Raw genomic sequence first — 12849 nt, forward strand, 5'->3', positions numbered from 1 at the left:
AAATTATCTCCAGTTTTAATTTTAAAAAAATGCTCTATTTACTAAGAAAAATCAAACCAAAAGTACTCAAAATTATAAAAATTCATAAAGCTACATTTTTTTGTATCATTTCTGTATACTAATTTAGGTGCTCGTCCAGGATTCTTCCTTACATCAAACAACAAACATAAAGAAAAATCTACAATAATTCCTAACAATACTTAATATCTATTAAAACTCTTATCCTGGAAATTGATTTGACAGGCAGTCTGTGACACTGACTCCCGGAAATAAAGAAATAAATTTTTAAAAATACAGACAAAAGACAAGCCTCGCCAAACAGTTGTATATGTTTCTTTTTATTTTCTCTCCTGAAGAAGAGATACTACTCTCGAAAATTAGGGACATCAACGCCTACCATCTTGCACAACACATTATGTTGGTAAATAAACATAATATAATTTTAAATTATTGAAAATTCCTTCAAATATTGTCATTATTCTTTTATATACTAACTCGTGTCCACAGTGTTTCCTACGAACCACATTGATATAGCCTTCAAACACAACTCCTTTCAAAGAAAAATCTGTATGATGCATGTACAAGTAACAGAAGGAAAATATCATGCACCAAAAATCACGTAAATTGATCAAGCACATTTATTTTAAATAAGAAAATCAACTTTTATGGCTAAACTAAAAAAGACAATCTTGTCACGTCATTTGGAAAACAGTTTGAAAATATTCTTTTTTTGGAGTTCTTGTTCAGAATTCCCCCTTTATTAGAAAACAAAAATGAAAATAATCTATGATGTGTGTACCTATGACGAAATGAAAATATCATATTCCAAAAATCATGTAAATTGACCAAATAGTTTTATTTTTAAAAAGAACACCCTTTTTAAGTAATTAATGAGAATTTGTAGACATCAGACCATAAATTTCGCAAGTTTCAATTCTTAAGTTATCTTTTGTTTTTGTCGTTTTTTTAAAGATTGTTTTCAAAATGGCGAACAAGACAGTCTCACTTCTGTTACTCATAACATTTGATTTTCTTATTTAAAAATAAAACTATTTGATCAATTTACATGATTTTTGGAATATGATATTTTTCATTTCGTCACGGGTACATACATCAAACAGATTTTTCTTTATTTTTTAATTTTTTTATTTTTATTTTTTTTTGCATTTTACTTTTATAAAATTGTCAGCAGAACAAGACAATCATTTCTGGAATTTGAAAATATTTTTAAGATTCTGACAATAATCTATTTCAATGTTTTTGTGCAGACAGACTTTTTTGTGGTTAGTAAAAATTATGTAAAACCCGCATTTTTTTATTTATTTATTTTTTTAATTTTATATTGATATGAATAGCATTCTAAAAATATAAGTGGAGAAACTATGGACTGAATTTTATGAAGAGTTACACAATACAGGAGTTATTTCCCTTGGAAGTCGGTTGTTTTTTTTGTTTTTGTTTTTTATTTGTTTTTTTCCCCCCCATTCTCCTTCAGCAAAAAAAACCCTAACACCTATCTATTTCCAAGCGGTAATCTCCAAAGTAAGCGTGGTGATTATTTTTTGTAAAAAATAATTCTGTGTCGGCAGTAAAAATGTTTTTTTGTTAAATATTATGACATGAGGAGTCATTTCGACTTAAAAATTATTTTATTTTAAGCATTTTAAGTGGAGAAAATTATATTTTAAATGTGTTCAAAGTCCGTGAACCAACACTAAGATGGCTGTCTGTTATCAAACCTTGAACTTCATGAAAAGCCTTGACCTTGCTAACCAAAAAAAAAAAACGAAATGTTATCAGCGGAATGAAACGAGAAATCGATTCTAAAAATATTTGTATAAAAACATAATCTAAAAACATTTTATTAAAAATTAAAATGACAGTCATTTATTCTAAATAAATTATTTTTATTAACACATTGTTTTAAATAAAATATTTTTATGAAAAACTGTTTTTGGTACATAAAATATTTTTATAAAAACATTAAATCTAAAAAAAAGATTTAAGTAAAATGACAATCAATTCCTTTTCCTAAAATTATTTTCGTTAACACATTATTTCCAATAAAATATTTTTACGGTTGTTTCTCAAAGTGTTCTTTCAGTTTACATTTTGGTTTCAAACTTCCAATTTTCAAACTTCCAATTTTCAAGCTTCCAATTTTCAAACTTCCAATTTTGCCTCGTTGCGTTTTTCGTTTCATATTCCAACAATTCGCTTTTTAGGTCATCAAATTGGCGTTTTTTTTTTTGAGCAGCCAATTTACTGCTATCATGGCACTGGTACATGGACTTTGGACCCATTTAAAATGTGATTTTCTCCAACTTAAAATGCTTAAAATAAAATAATTTTTAAGTCGAAATGACTCCTCGTCATAATATTTAACAAAAAACATTTTTATTGCCGACACAGAATTATTTTTACACAACTTACCGAATTTTGGGATATAATTTGGAATTATGTTTATAAAAATACATTAAAAAAATGGTAAAAATTAATGTGAAACAGACATTTTTTTAAAATTAGCCAGGTGCTTGTGCAGTATAATTCGATTTCAAATAAATAACATTTCAGGTAAAAAACAATATTGTATACTTATGTGTCACGTCAAAAATAAGCAAAAATTCAAAAAAAATGACAAAGTAGAAAAATAACTATAAGTAAAAATGAAATGTATCAAATTATACAGTGTTATCATATTTGTTAATCTAGGAGACTTTTTTAAATCCAGGGGAGGTAACTACAGTCTATGATTTTGACAATAATCTATTTCAATGTTTTTGTGCAGACAGACTTTTTTGTGGTTAGTAAAAATTATGTAAAACCCGCATTTTTTTATTTATTTATTTTTTAAATTTTATATTGATTTGAATAGCATTCTAAAAATATAAGTGAAGAAACTATGGACTGAATTTTATGCAATGGATCAAGTAAAGATTAGATATCCCGGTAGCAGACGACAAAGATAGGCACACATTTTAAGTGACGCCGGTTGTTCGACCTTGACATTGCCATTGGTTATTTGTAAACATGTCAAATAGCAGACATGTCCGAATGTTCGCGAGCAAGATTTTTTTAAAAGATATTTACAAAACTTTTAAAGAACAAATATATATTTACAAAACATTTTCTTTAATATTAAATATTTGCAAAACTTTTAAGGATTAAAAATCTTTTTTCTATTTACACCAAACTTCTTAATGTAAGTAATAAAACGAACGTATTTAAACAAAATATATTTAAATAAATGAGTGTCTTTCTGAGTGAGTTCTTTTTATATTTTTACAGAACTTTTTAATAAAACTAATAAAATAATAATAAATAAATGGTAAACCTCCCTATGTGAAGAACGGCTTTCGGAATAACACCCCCAACATCAAAAGCTGTTCTTAACGTGGGGAGGTTTTATTCCGAAAGCCGTTCTTAACATGGGGTGGTTGGAGGTGTTTATACTACGCTGGGACAGGTCGTAAAATAATACCAAATAAATAAATAAACCGACATTATAACTGAGAATTTCGGATGATGTCAATTAAAAAATACCCAATTAAAAAAAAAATTAAATGAAATTATCATAACCAAACTTATTAATGGCAGAAACAAATATAAAATAACTGACTTGTTCGGATTTTTGCGACCAAGATTAATTTTTATGTACAGTGTGTGTGTGTGTGTGTGTGTGTGTGTGTGTGTTTATCTTTCTTTGTGCGTTTTTAATACAATTCAATATTTATTTAGAGTGCGATGTATGTAGGTGGTCAGTAAAAGGAGAAATCCTTCTAGACCGAGCCAATTTTTATGCATAATAAAATCACAAGTATAAACAATCGAGATTTTAAAAAATATATTTGATTCACATATCTTTTATAACTTTTATTTTTATAAAAATGAAGTATAGTATTACAAGATACAAATCTTTTTATAATTTTCATTTTTATTTAAAAAAAAAACAAAAAAACTTGCTATTTGTTTACTTCAACATAAAGACAAATTAAATACAAGTAAGTTTAGCGTCCGAAATGTTCAGTTTCTAATATTTTGTAATTAATGTGGTTCATTCTTTTTATTGTTTTTAATTTTTATTATAATTATTATTATTATTAGTTTATTAAAGTTCTGTAAATATATTAAAAAACAAACTCAAAAAGACACCCATTTATTTTAATATATTTTGTTAAATTTACGTTCGTTTTGTTACTTACACAAAATGTTTTGTGTAAATAGAAAAAAAATTTTTTTTAATCCTTAAAAGTTTTGTAAATATTTAATATTAAAGAAAATGTTTTGTAAATATATATTTTTTCTTTTAAATCGTAAAAAGTTTTCGCGAACATTCGGGCATGTCTGCTATTTGACGTGTTTACAAACAACCAACGGCAATGTCAAGGTCGCACAATCAGTGTCACTTGAAACATGCGCCTATCTTTGTCTTCTGCTACTGGGGTATCTAATCTTTACTTGGTCCATTGTAACTAGCTGTGGAAATTACACAGCAGCGTCTTTCATTGCTGCTGGGCATTCTGTGGACATTCAGTGTGAATGGAGACCCTGTAATATTATTGTATCCCTTTTGTTAAAACTGTAAAAGTATTTATCTAAATAATCTGTTTAATATAGTGTCAGAATATATATTGTTATTACGGTTTATCTCCAATATCTTTATAGGAATCTATGACATGTTTCCATTGTATGGACGCCCAGCATGAACGGAAAACGTACAATATCATTATACCGTTTTTAGACAGAACAGATACTACTCTTGGATCCTAGCCAGAAGACCAAGAAGGTATATTTTAGTTTCATATATGGCCCAAAAGTGACATCATATTTTTATTAAAATTTGTTTTTTTTACATTCCAGCTTCGGTGATCGGGAAATCCTATTTATTAAAAAAGAGGATTAAATTAGCGTATCTATATACTAATTTAAAGTTTGTAGTATGTTATCACTTTCTATCTTCCTTTTTAATAAATAGGATATCTCGATCAAATAATTTATAATCTGGAAACCACAACACACTTACGTACGTTAAAGGTACTACGGTATTAATATATAGATTCTTGAAAATCCACCTTTTCGAAACAGAAAATGGTGGATTGCTAATATCTATGTTTTTTTTTTTTGTTTTTGTTTTTTGAAAAAAATTGTCCTAGCAGATCGTTCTACTCTACCATTTTTTGTCATGTTTGAAACTTTTCCTAATTTTAACATGGCATGTAATGTTTGATGGTGATTTTTACACTTTAGCGCAAAAAAAAAAAAAAAAAAATGCATAAACTCGTTTCTGCACAAGTCTTTCTGCACATGAACTCGCCTGAATCAATAAAATCAAATAAAAACCACTCAAATGCATTTCTTCAGATTTATAAAAAATTGGGAGTTTTCAATCCATTCTGAATGCCATAAAAAGACAGATTTTTCTTCAATATATCATTGAGCCGAAATCTATGACAGATCTGAGATTGGCGTTGACTCAGTTTCTTCTCTGCCCCTTACTCAGGCCTTAGGAACTGCTGTCGTCTTAACTCACTCAATCACACACAGTCATAAGCATACGCACGCAGATATTAACGAACACACAGACACACAACTCATTAACTCTTTCATTATCATATGTTCATCAAAAACTAATACATAAACATATTCATTAAAACATTCCCAACTTTTCTCACTGAACTTTCTTTCTACAATGAAAACAAATGAACATTGAATCTTATTAATAATTTTCAATAAAATATAATTTGTATAATTGAGTGGAGAAGTTTGGATTACGATTTTCGGACCTGTGGATAATTCACGGCCCTTAAATTACTGACTGACTTTTTCGATATGCCAGCTAAAGAACCCCCCCCCCTTTTTTTTTTACAAGGACGAACATTCTATGTTTCTGCTATTGATGTAAACTTCCATTTTAAACATTTATGGAAAATATATCTTTTGTGAATTTTTGCTTTGGAACTCGTTATTTTGTTTGTGTTTTTCTTATAATATTTCTTTCGCTTTTTCACATTTAATGATGAATCTAAAAACAATTTTCACTAAAATCGGCTCATCGCAAAAATACTTCACCCACATTGGAACCCCTAAAAGGAACCTTCCAAATGTAATAGCGTTTTTACTTAAAAAGTATTTTCTGAATATCGAATTATACTGCATAAGCATCCTTACACAATTACAGGCTGACATCTATAATATAATAATAAAAGGGTAAAAATCTGTTTAAATGTATGTATGTATGTATGTATGTATATCTTTCAAAAACTTTCAACAGAGGCAACAGATTTTCACAAAATCAGTATCATTTTGAAGCTCAACCCTTCAGACGACAAATATCGAAAAATTGACCAAAATCAAGTTGGGCCTAGAATGGACCCCTGAAGGACGCCAGCATTAATACTGTGAGCTTCTGATTTCTGCCCATCAACCACTACTCTTATGAATCTATCAGAGAGGAATGATTTAATAATTGAAAATAAATTTCCAGCTATTCAGTAGCTGAAGATCTTGTGCCTTTATGCCACACCCTATAGAAAGCCTTTGATATGTCAAAAGCAGTTGCCCGAGAAACAAAGCCCGTATTGAGAGATTCACTTATCCTGTGAGAAATAACTATTAGCACAACACCTATAGATCCAGATGAGTGGAAACCATATTGCATGTCACTGAGGAGGTTATTTCTGCTGAGGTGATTTATCACTTCTCTATTTAGTACAGATTCCAGCAGTTTACTCATGATGCACAGGAGATTGATTGGTTTGTACTGAGAGGGAGATGACCAATCACCTGAATTTTTAAATATGAGGCAGACTGATGAAGTTTTCCATGGTGTTGGGAAGCATTTCTCCTTAAGACAACATTTAAACAGTTTTGTAAATATGGGGGCTAGTTCTGGTTGAAACTTTTTTGAGCACTATAATTGGAATGCCATTGGGGTCAGTTGCTTTACTGGTATCAAGAGTTTTAATAAGCTTGGCAACATCACACACATATATTTGTATGTCGCATAGCGTGTTTTCAGACACAGGAGGAAATACGAGGGGAGGGGATTAGGCGGCTCTGATTGCATAGAGTTGAATTTGCTGCAAATTTAACAAAATGAAATAAACTTTTTAGTGGTGAGAAGGTGTTGGCGCATGGATTGTCTACACCTACCATATTCCGATTGACATAAAGTTAGGTATGTGTAGTATATGTTTATGTATTTCTATGCATAGGATCCACTTCTAAACTAACTAACCGATCATTATAAAATTTGAAACAAAGTTGCTAGGCATAAGGGTTGGTAATATGAGTTTTATTTAGTTTTATGACAAAGAGAGGATGAAAGCTCAGTATGAAAATTGAGATACTTCTAGTTTTTATGAAATTATAACAATAGTTATTAAACATCAATTAATAAATACTCCCAAATTTCTGTTTCTTTTGATTATTTTTAAGGGTGTTTTAAGGAGCATGATATGAGAACTACCCCCCCCCATATGAGAATTCAAATATTTCAGATTTGCATTAAATTTGATCCATAGTCCTTAAGCATTAATTAAGCAAGATTCCCTGAATTCCAATTTCTTTTGTAAACTCACATAAGCTTAAGCTTCAATTTTTAGGCATGTTTTAGAATCGAAATCATATAATATTGGAATGAGGATTCTAGACATAAACTTTAGTAATATTATATCTTGATTTTAATCTTTGTAAAGTGGCACAAAAGTGGTTCAAAACTGCTCTGTTTGGGGGAATTAATTTATCTGTCCTGGGACGGGTATTCTTCAAGAATTATTATAAAATCAGTAGATCTTGTAAAAAAAACTACCATAAAATGGACCGTGAAAAAAAATTAGCAATATTTTATTCTTAAAAAGATGCCTAAAATTTTCGATTATAATTGATTGGTTGATACAGTCATGAAATAAATGCCTGTAACTAGTCAACGTACAACATAATCCAGCAGTCAGTTTTAGCACGTTGCTAAGTGAACAACAGAGTTTGAACGTCATAACAAAATGGCGTCGATGATAGCGTCGATCAACAGCAGAAGTTTGAATAAAATGCATCAAAACACAAATCAAAAATACTTACAAGACAGCGATGTACCAGGAGAACAAAAAGAAATCATCGATTTATCATTGACTACCACATGATATAAAATCAAATGGAAGATTTCATTAATGTCATTGGCAAGAACTACTCGTTTGTGGAACACAATATCACAGTGATGCTTCCTAGCTGATTACAACATGCTCGTTTTTAAGTCCAATGTTAACAAATTCTTGTTGCGCTGTCATCTCAGATAATTAAATTCTGCCTAGCTTCAACCATCACCTTCAATCCTTAAGGTGTTTGTCTCCCCATATATCTGATAAACCCGTTGACCTTTATCCTTCAGGTCTTGATAATTGATGACGCATTAGAACAAAAACAAACTAAATATCCAACTGAAATCGAAGACCTGACATTTTACGAAGCCAAAGAATTATTATTATTTTTTTTATTGAACCATAAAAAAGATTGGTCATAGCAGAACAAACTAAATTAAATTTAATATTGAAACGAGAAATTGGCTAACCGATCAGAAAATATCTATGCAGGTTAAGAGACACGAATAGATATTATGAACTTCATAATCTGGATCATACTGGTTGAAGATGTATTAATTTAACTCTGATTAATAGAAGGTATATACAACACTTCATATCTCGTTAAAATTCTAGAACGGCCACAAATGACATTAAAAGCGTGTGTTGACTTCATACAAGAAGAGGTGTTTATTGAAACTCCAACAAAGAGAAGGAAATCTACGAGAATGCATCGCTCAAAGTTTGCAGCAAAGGATAAGCAGACAGGAGATAATGAAAAATTTACGTTTTTTCAACTGAATGAACTCTATTCAGCCATGCATGGAGCATTGTTGCCACATCTGGGCTGGTGCATCTACCACTAGCCTTTCCCTAAAGTGCAAAAAAGAAATTTCTAAACTAACAGATCACGCAATGTCTGCCAACTTCAAACCCCTGTCACATCACAGCAACACTTTCGTGGCATGTGCTCCGATGATGCACTTGCAACTCCTCAATGAAAATGACCCCCAAACCACCTGACCAACAGCAAAATTCCACCCCTTCACTGTAGGGATCCTAGATGCCAGAGGATTTTCTAACCCGATTCTTCTTCCTTCATATACCACTTTGGAATTCCTTTCCAACTTCTTGCTTCCACAACTGTACTAACACGCAGAAATTGAGCTCCAATCTATGGTCCCCTCACCAAACTTTCACAAGAAACACCGTCTAGCAGAAAACACTATCACTAATTCCCCCCACTCTTTATCTGTACCTAAACCTAAACGTAGATTCCATGAGCAAAGCTTCTTTCTTAGAACTGCACGCCTGTGGAATTGTCTTCCGTTTTCCTGCTTTCCAGCTGACTACAATATGCTTGTCTTCAAGTCTAACGTAAACAAGTTTTTGAAGAGCCGTTCCATATAAGTCAACAAATTTACCGAATTTCCATTACTAACGATTTCTATATTGTCCAATTTCTACTGTACACTCTTTAACCCTTATCCATGAGTAGCCTCTTGGCCTTGATAAGTGGTGATGCCTATATAAAAAAAAAAAAATATATATATATATACATCTTGCTGCTCCAATTCCCACCAAGGTTGCTCCCCCCTTAAAATCTATCACAGTAGTAATATGCCTTGTTTGAGGCAAATAAAAAATGAATAAATAAATTGAGAAAAAATAAAATGAAAAAAAAAAACAACAACAAAAACCATTCAGCCATGCAGGGAGTCTTATTGCACATTTCACCAACAGATCATTGGCGCCGAGGAGAGATGCTTGTTAAAGAGGAATTAATTCAATTCAGATTAAGAGACAACACAAATTATCGTATAGTTCAGAATTTCAGACATTTCCTGAGAATTCAGTTATATTGGAGATTAGCAGGGAGACGCGACGTTGCCCAGGATTAAATAATAATCAACAAATGTTTCATCCTCCCATATATTTTATTGTCATCGAAATGGGTGAAACCGCCTATTTTTCAATCAAATTGATTGATTGCCTGCTCTAATTGGGGAGCCATTGCAGTGCAGTGGGAGGAAGCTTCACATGCCTCCCCGCAGTGACTTAATCCACAATACATTGTAATCTACATTGCAGAATCTACTGTTGATTTTATAAAACTATTTTTATATATAATCGCTTGAATTAAAGTTTAAAATGCAAAAGTCAAGTATCATGGTTCAATTGTGCTCTAAACAAAAACGTTCATTTCTAACACACTCCTGTCATATGAAATAACCTACTGTTGATTTTATATGCTTGGCCTTACTGCTTGTGTGGTGATAATGGCTTGAATTTAAGTTTAAAATGAAAAGGTCAAGTAACATGGTGCTATCGTGCCTTAAGCAGAAACATTCATTTCGAACGCACTCCTGTCATATCAAAGAACCTACTGTTGATTTTATATGTCGGGCCTTGTGTGGTGATAAAACTTCTCAAATGCACTTGTGATATTAAGCTGTGTAAGGTGTTAACGTTGGTCAAAATCGCCTGTTCCTTCTTTCATTAGATTATTTCAATTATCGATTATCGATACTTATCAGAGAAACCTATCTAAGAACACTGCCAGGCACATAAAGTGCCTTCGTGTGAAAGTTCATAAAAATCGATCCAGCCGTTTTCGAGTCCATAAGGAAAGAACTCACACACACACACACAGAGTCTTTTTAATATTAGACATTTTTTCTATTAAAATCGCTCTGTCTTATTTTTATCGTCTAGTTTGTCGCCATTGTTATCAGGGTTTTTTTAACAAGTCGTATGTCCGTTTCCTACAAACTATATAATTTTATTTCAGTAAGATTTCCTTTACAGTGATTTCTTTCTTCATTTTTCTAATTTTTATTTCAGGTTATAATTATGCGTATTAGAAACTACTTATATGAATTTTGGGTGATTTTATAGCAAATAGAGATGTAAAATAAGACACCCTCCCACAAAATTTATAAAACCATTCAGATGGCGGCTGATAAAATCAGTTATCTTTAACACGATTTTACGCCATCTCCTATATCTAAGAAAACGAAATAATAAAGCTTATTTTGTTTCTGAACTTTTAAGATGAGGATTGATAATATGTATTATTACGACTACCGATCTCATCTTGTTATTATTATTATTGTTATTTTTACAACATTTTAGTCAATGTAACCTCTGGCCTTCTTCAGATGTATCGTGTCAAACTCAGAAATCTTTCTGTCGAACTCAGAAATCTGCACACAATTTCCAACAGAACCCTTTTATTCAATCCACACGGATAGCATACTCTCATTTTGTTAGCAATAATTAAGTAGTAGTCCTAAGTAATCTGCAATTGTATTTTTAGTGTCACCCGCACTGAGGATTGAACCATTCTAAGAATGTTCCAAGTTCGAATTTATTTCATTCCACAAAATCATTTTCACTTGGTCCCTCTCGTAACTACCTTCACGTGGACCCTCTTGTAAGTACCCTATATCTTTCTAGGTAGAATTCTTACTAGAGAAATATCGGGAAAACTAATGCCAACAATAGAATCACCTAATTCATATGATCTGATGATTGTAGACACCACAATACCACATTTACTCTAGGGATCATCCTACTTAGAATATCTTAAAAAATGTTATTCTAACCAGAAAACCAAGAAGAAGTCCGCTGCATTTGAGAAGTTTCCAATAAAATCAGTCATATTTGAAGTTTGTCATCATAGTCATTCATATTTACAAAGATTTAAAAATTCAGCAGTATTTCGAAAGCTTCCTTTGAAGTTAGCCATATTTAATAAGCTACCAATGAAGACAAGCTTGTCTACAAAACTTTCCATAAAGTCAGCAAAATTATGGCGTTTATCTTCACAAAAAGGACAATCACGTTTCAAGTTATCGATAAAATCAACAAAATATAAAATGTTTTTCATAAAGTCGGCAATATTAAATAGTTAATTGTAAAGTCGGCCATATTAAATAGTTCACTGTTAAGTCAGCCATATTAAATAGTTCACTGTTAAGTCAGCCATATTAAATAGTTCACTGTTAAGTCAGCCATATTAAATAGTTCACTGTAAAGTCGGCCATATTAAATAGTTAATGTAAAGTCGGCCATATTAAACAGTTTACTGTAAACTTAGCCATATTAAATAGCTCACTCTAAAGCCGTTGATGCTAAATAGCTAACTGTAAAATGGGAATATTAAATAGATCACTGTAAAATTGGACATATTAAATAGCTCACTGTAAAGTGGTCCATATTAAATAGCTCACTGTAAAATTGGACATTAAATAGCTCACTGTAAATTCGTTCATATTCAATAGTCTACTGTAAAGTCGTTCATATTAACTAGCTAATTGCAAAGTCGTCTATATTCTGGTTATCCAGAAACTTGGCTGTCTTTAAAATTTTATGCATTAAGTTTAAATATCATTGTCATGCGAAAATAGGGTAAAATGGCTTAATGACCGAGATTTGCCACTTTCTGCTAAGAATGTGTTCCGCAGTCATCGGTGAGTTGTGAAAATCAGTTCTCTATGTTTTTACACATACGAAAATCTTGGTCAGCACATGAGAAATTGTAGAAAAGTAAATCATTTCATTGGAAATTTTGGTGCTTCTACAGAACTGGGACAAAATTTTGTAGACGATAAATGGAGTTTTCAGATTTAAAAAAATACAATGGTTTTAACTGATTTTATTTTGTTCATTCTAATAAGTTACAATGGTAGCTTCCAAATTATGCTGTCGAAATTACCTGAATATGACTGAATTATTAAAAAAAAACTTTAATCGTGTTAGCAGATGAAAAATT

The 12849-nt window shown here is 31.1% G+C and overlaps 1 protein-coding gene across 1 annotated transcript in view; it reads right to left on the reverse strand.

Annotated features, from left to right (window-relative positions):
• Positions 1-12849, reverse strand: part of LOC145243478 (clavesin-1-like) — a 173038-nt gene that overhangs the window by 13643 nt on the left and 146546 nt on the right. The gene's annotated exons all lie outside the window — the stretch shown is intronic.

This window comes from Euprymna scolopes, chromosome 22 (genome assembly GCF_053919585.1).
Source record: "Euprymna scolopes isolate OS-2025 chromosome 22, ASM5391958v1, whole genome shotgun sequence".
NCBI classification, from domain to species: domain Eukaryota; kingdom Metazoa; phylum Mollusca; class Cephalopoda; order Sepiida; family Sepiolidae; genus Euprymna; species Euprymna scolopes.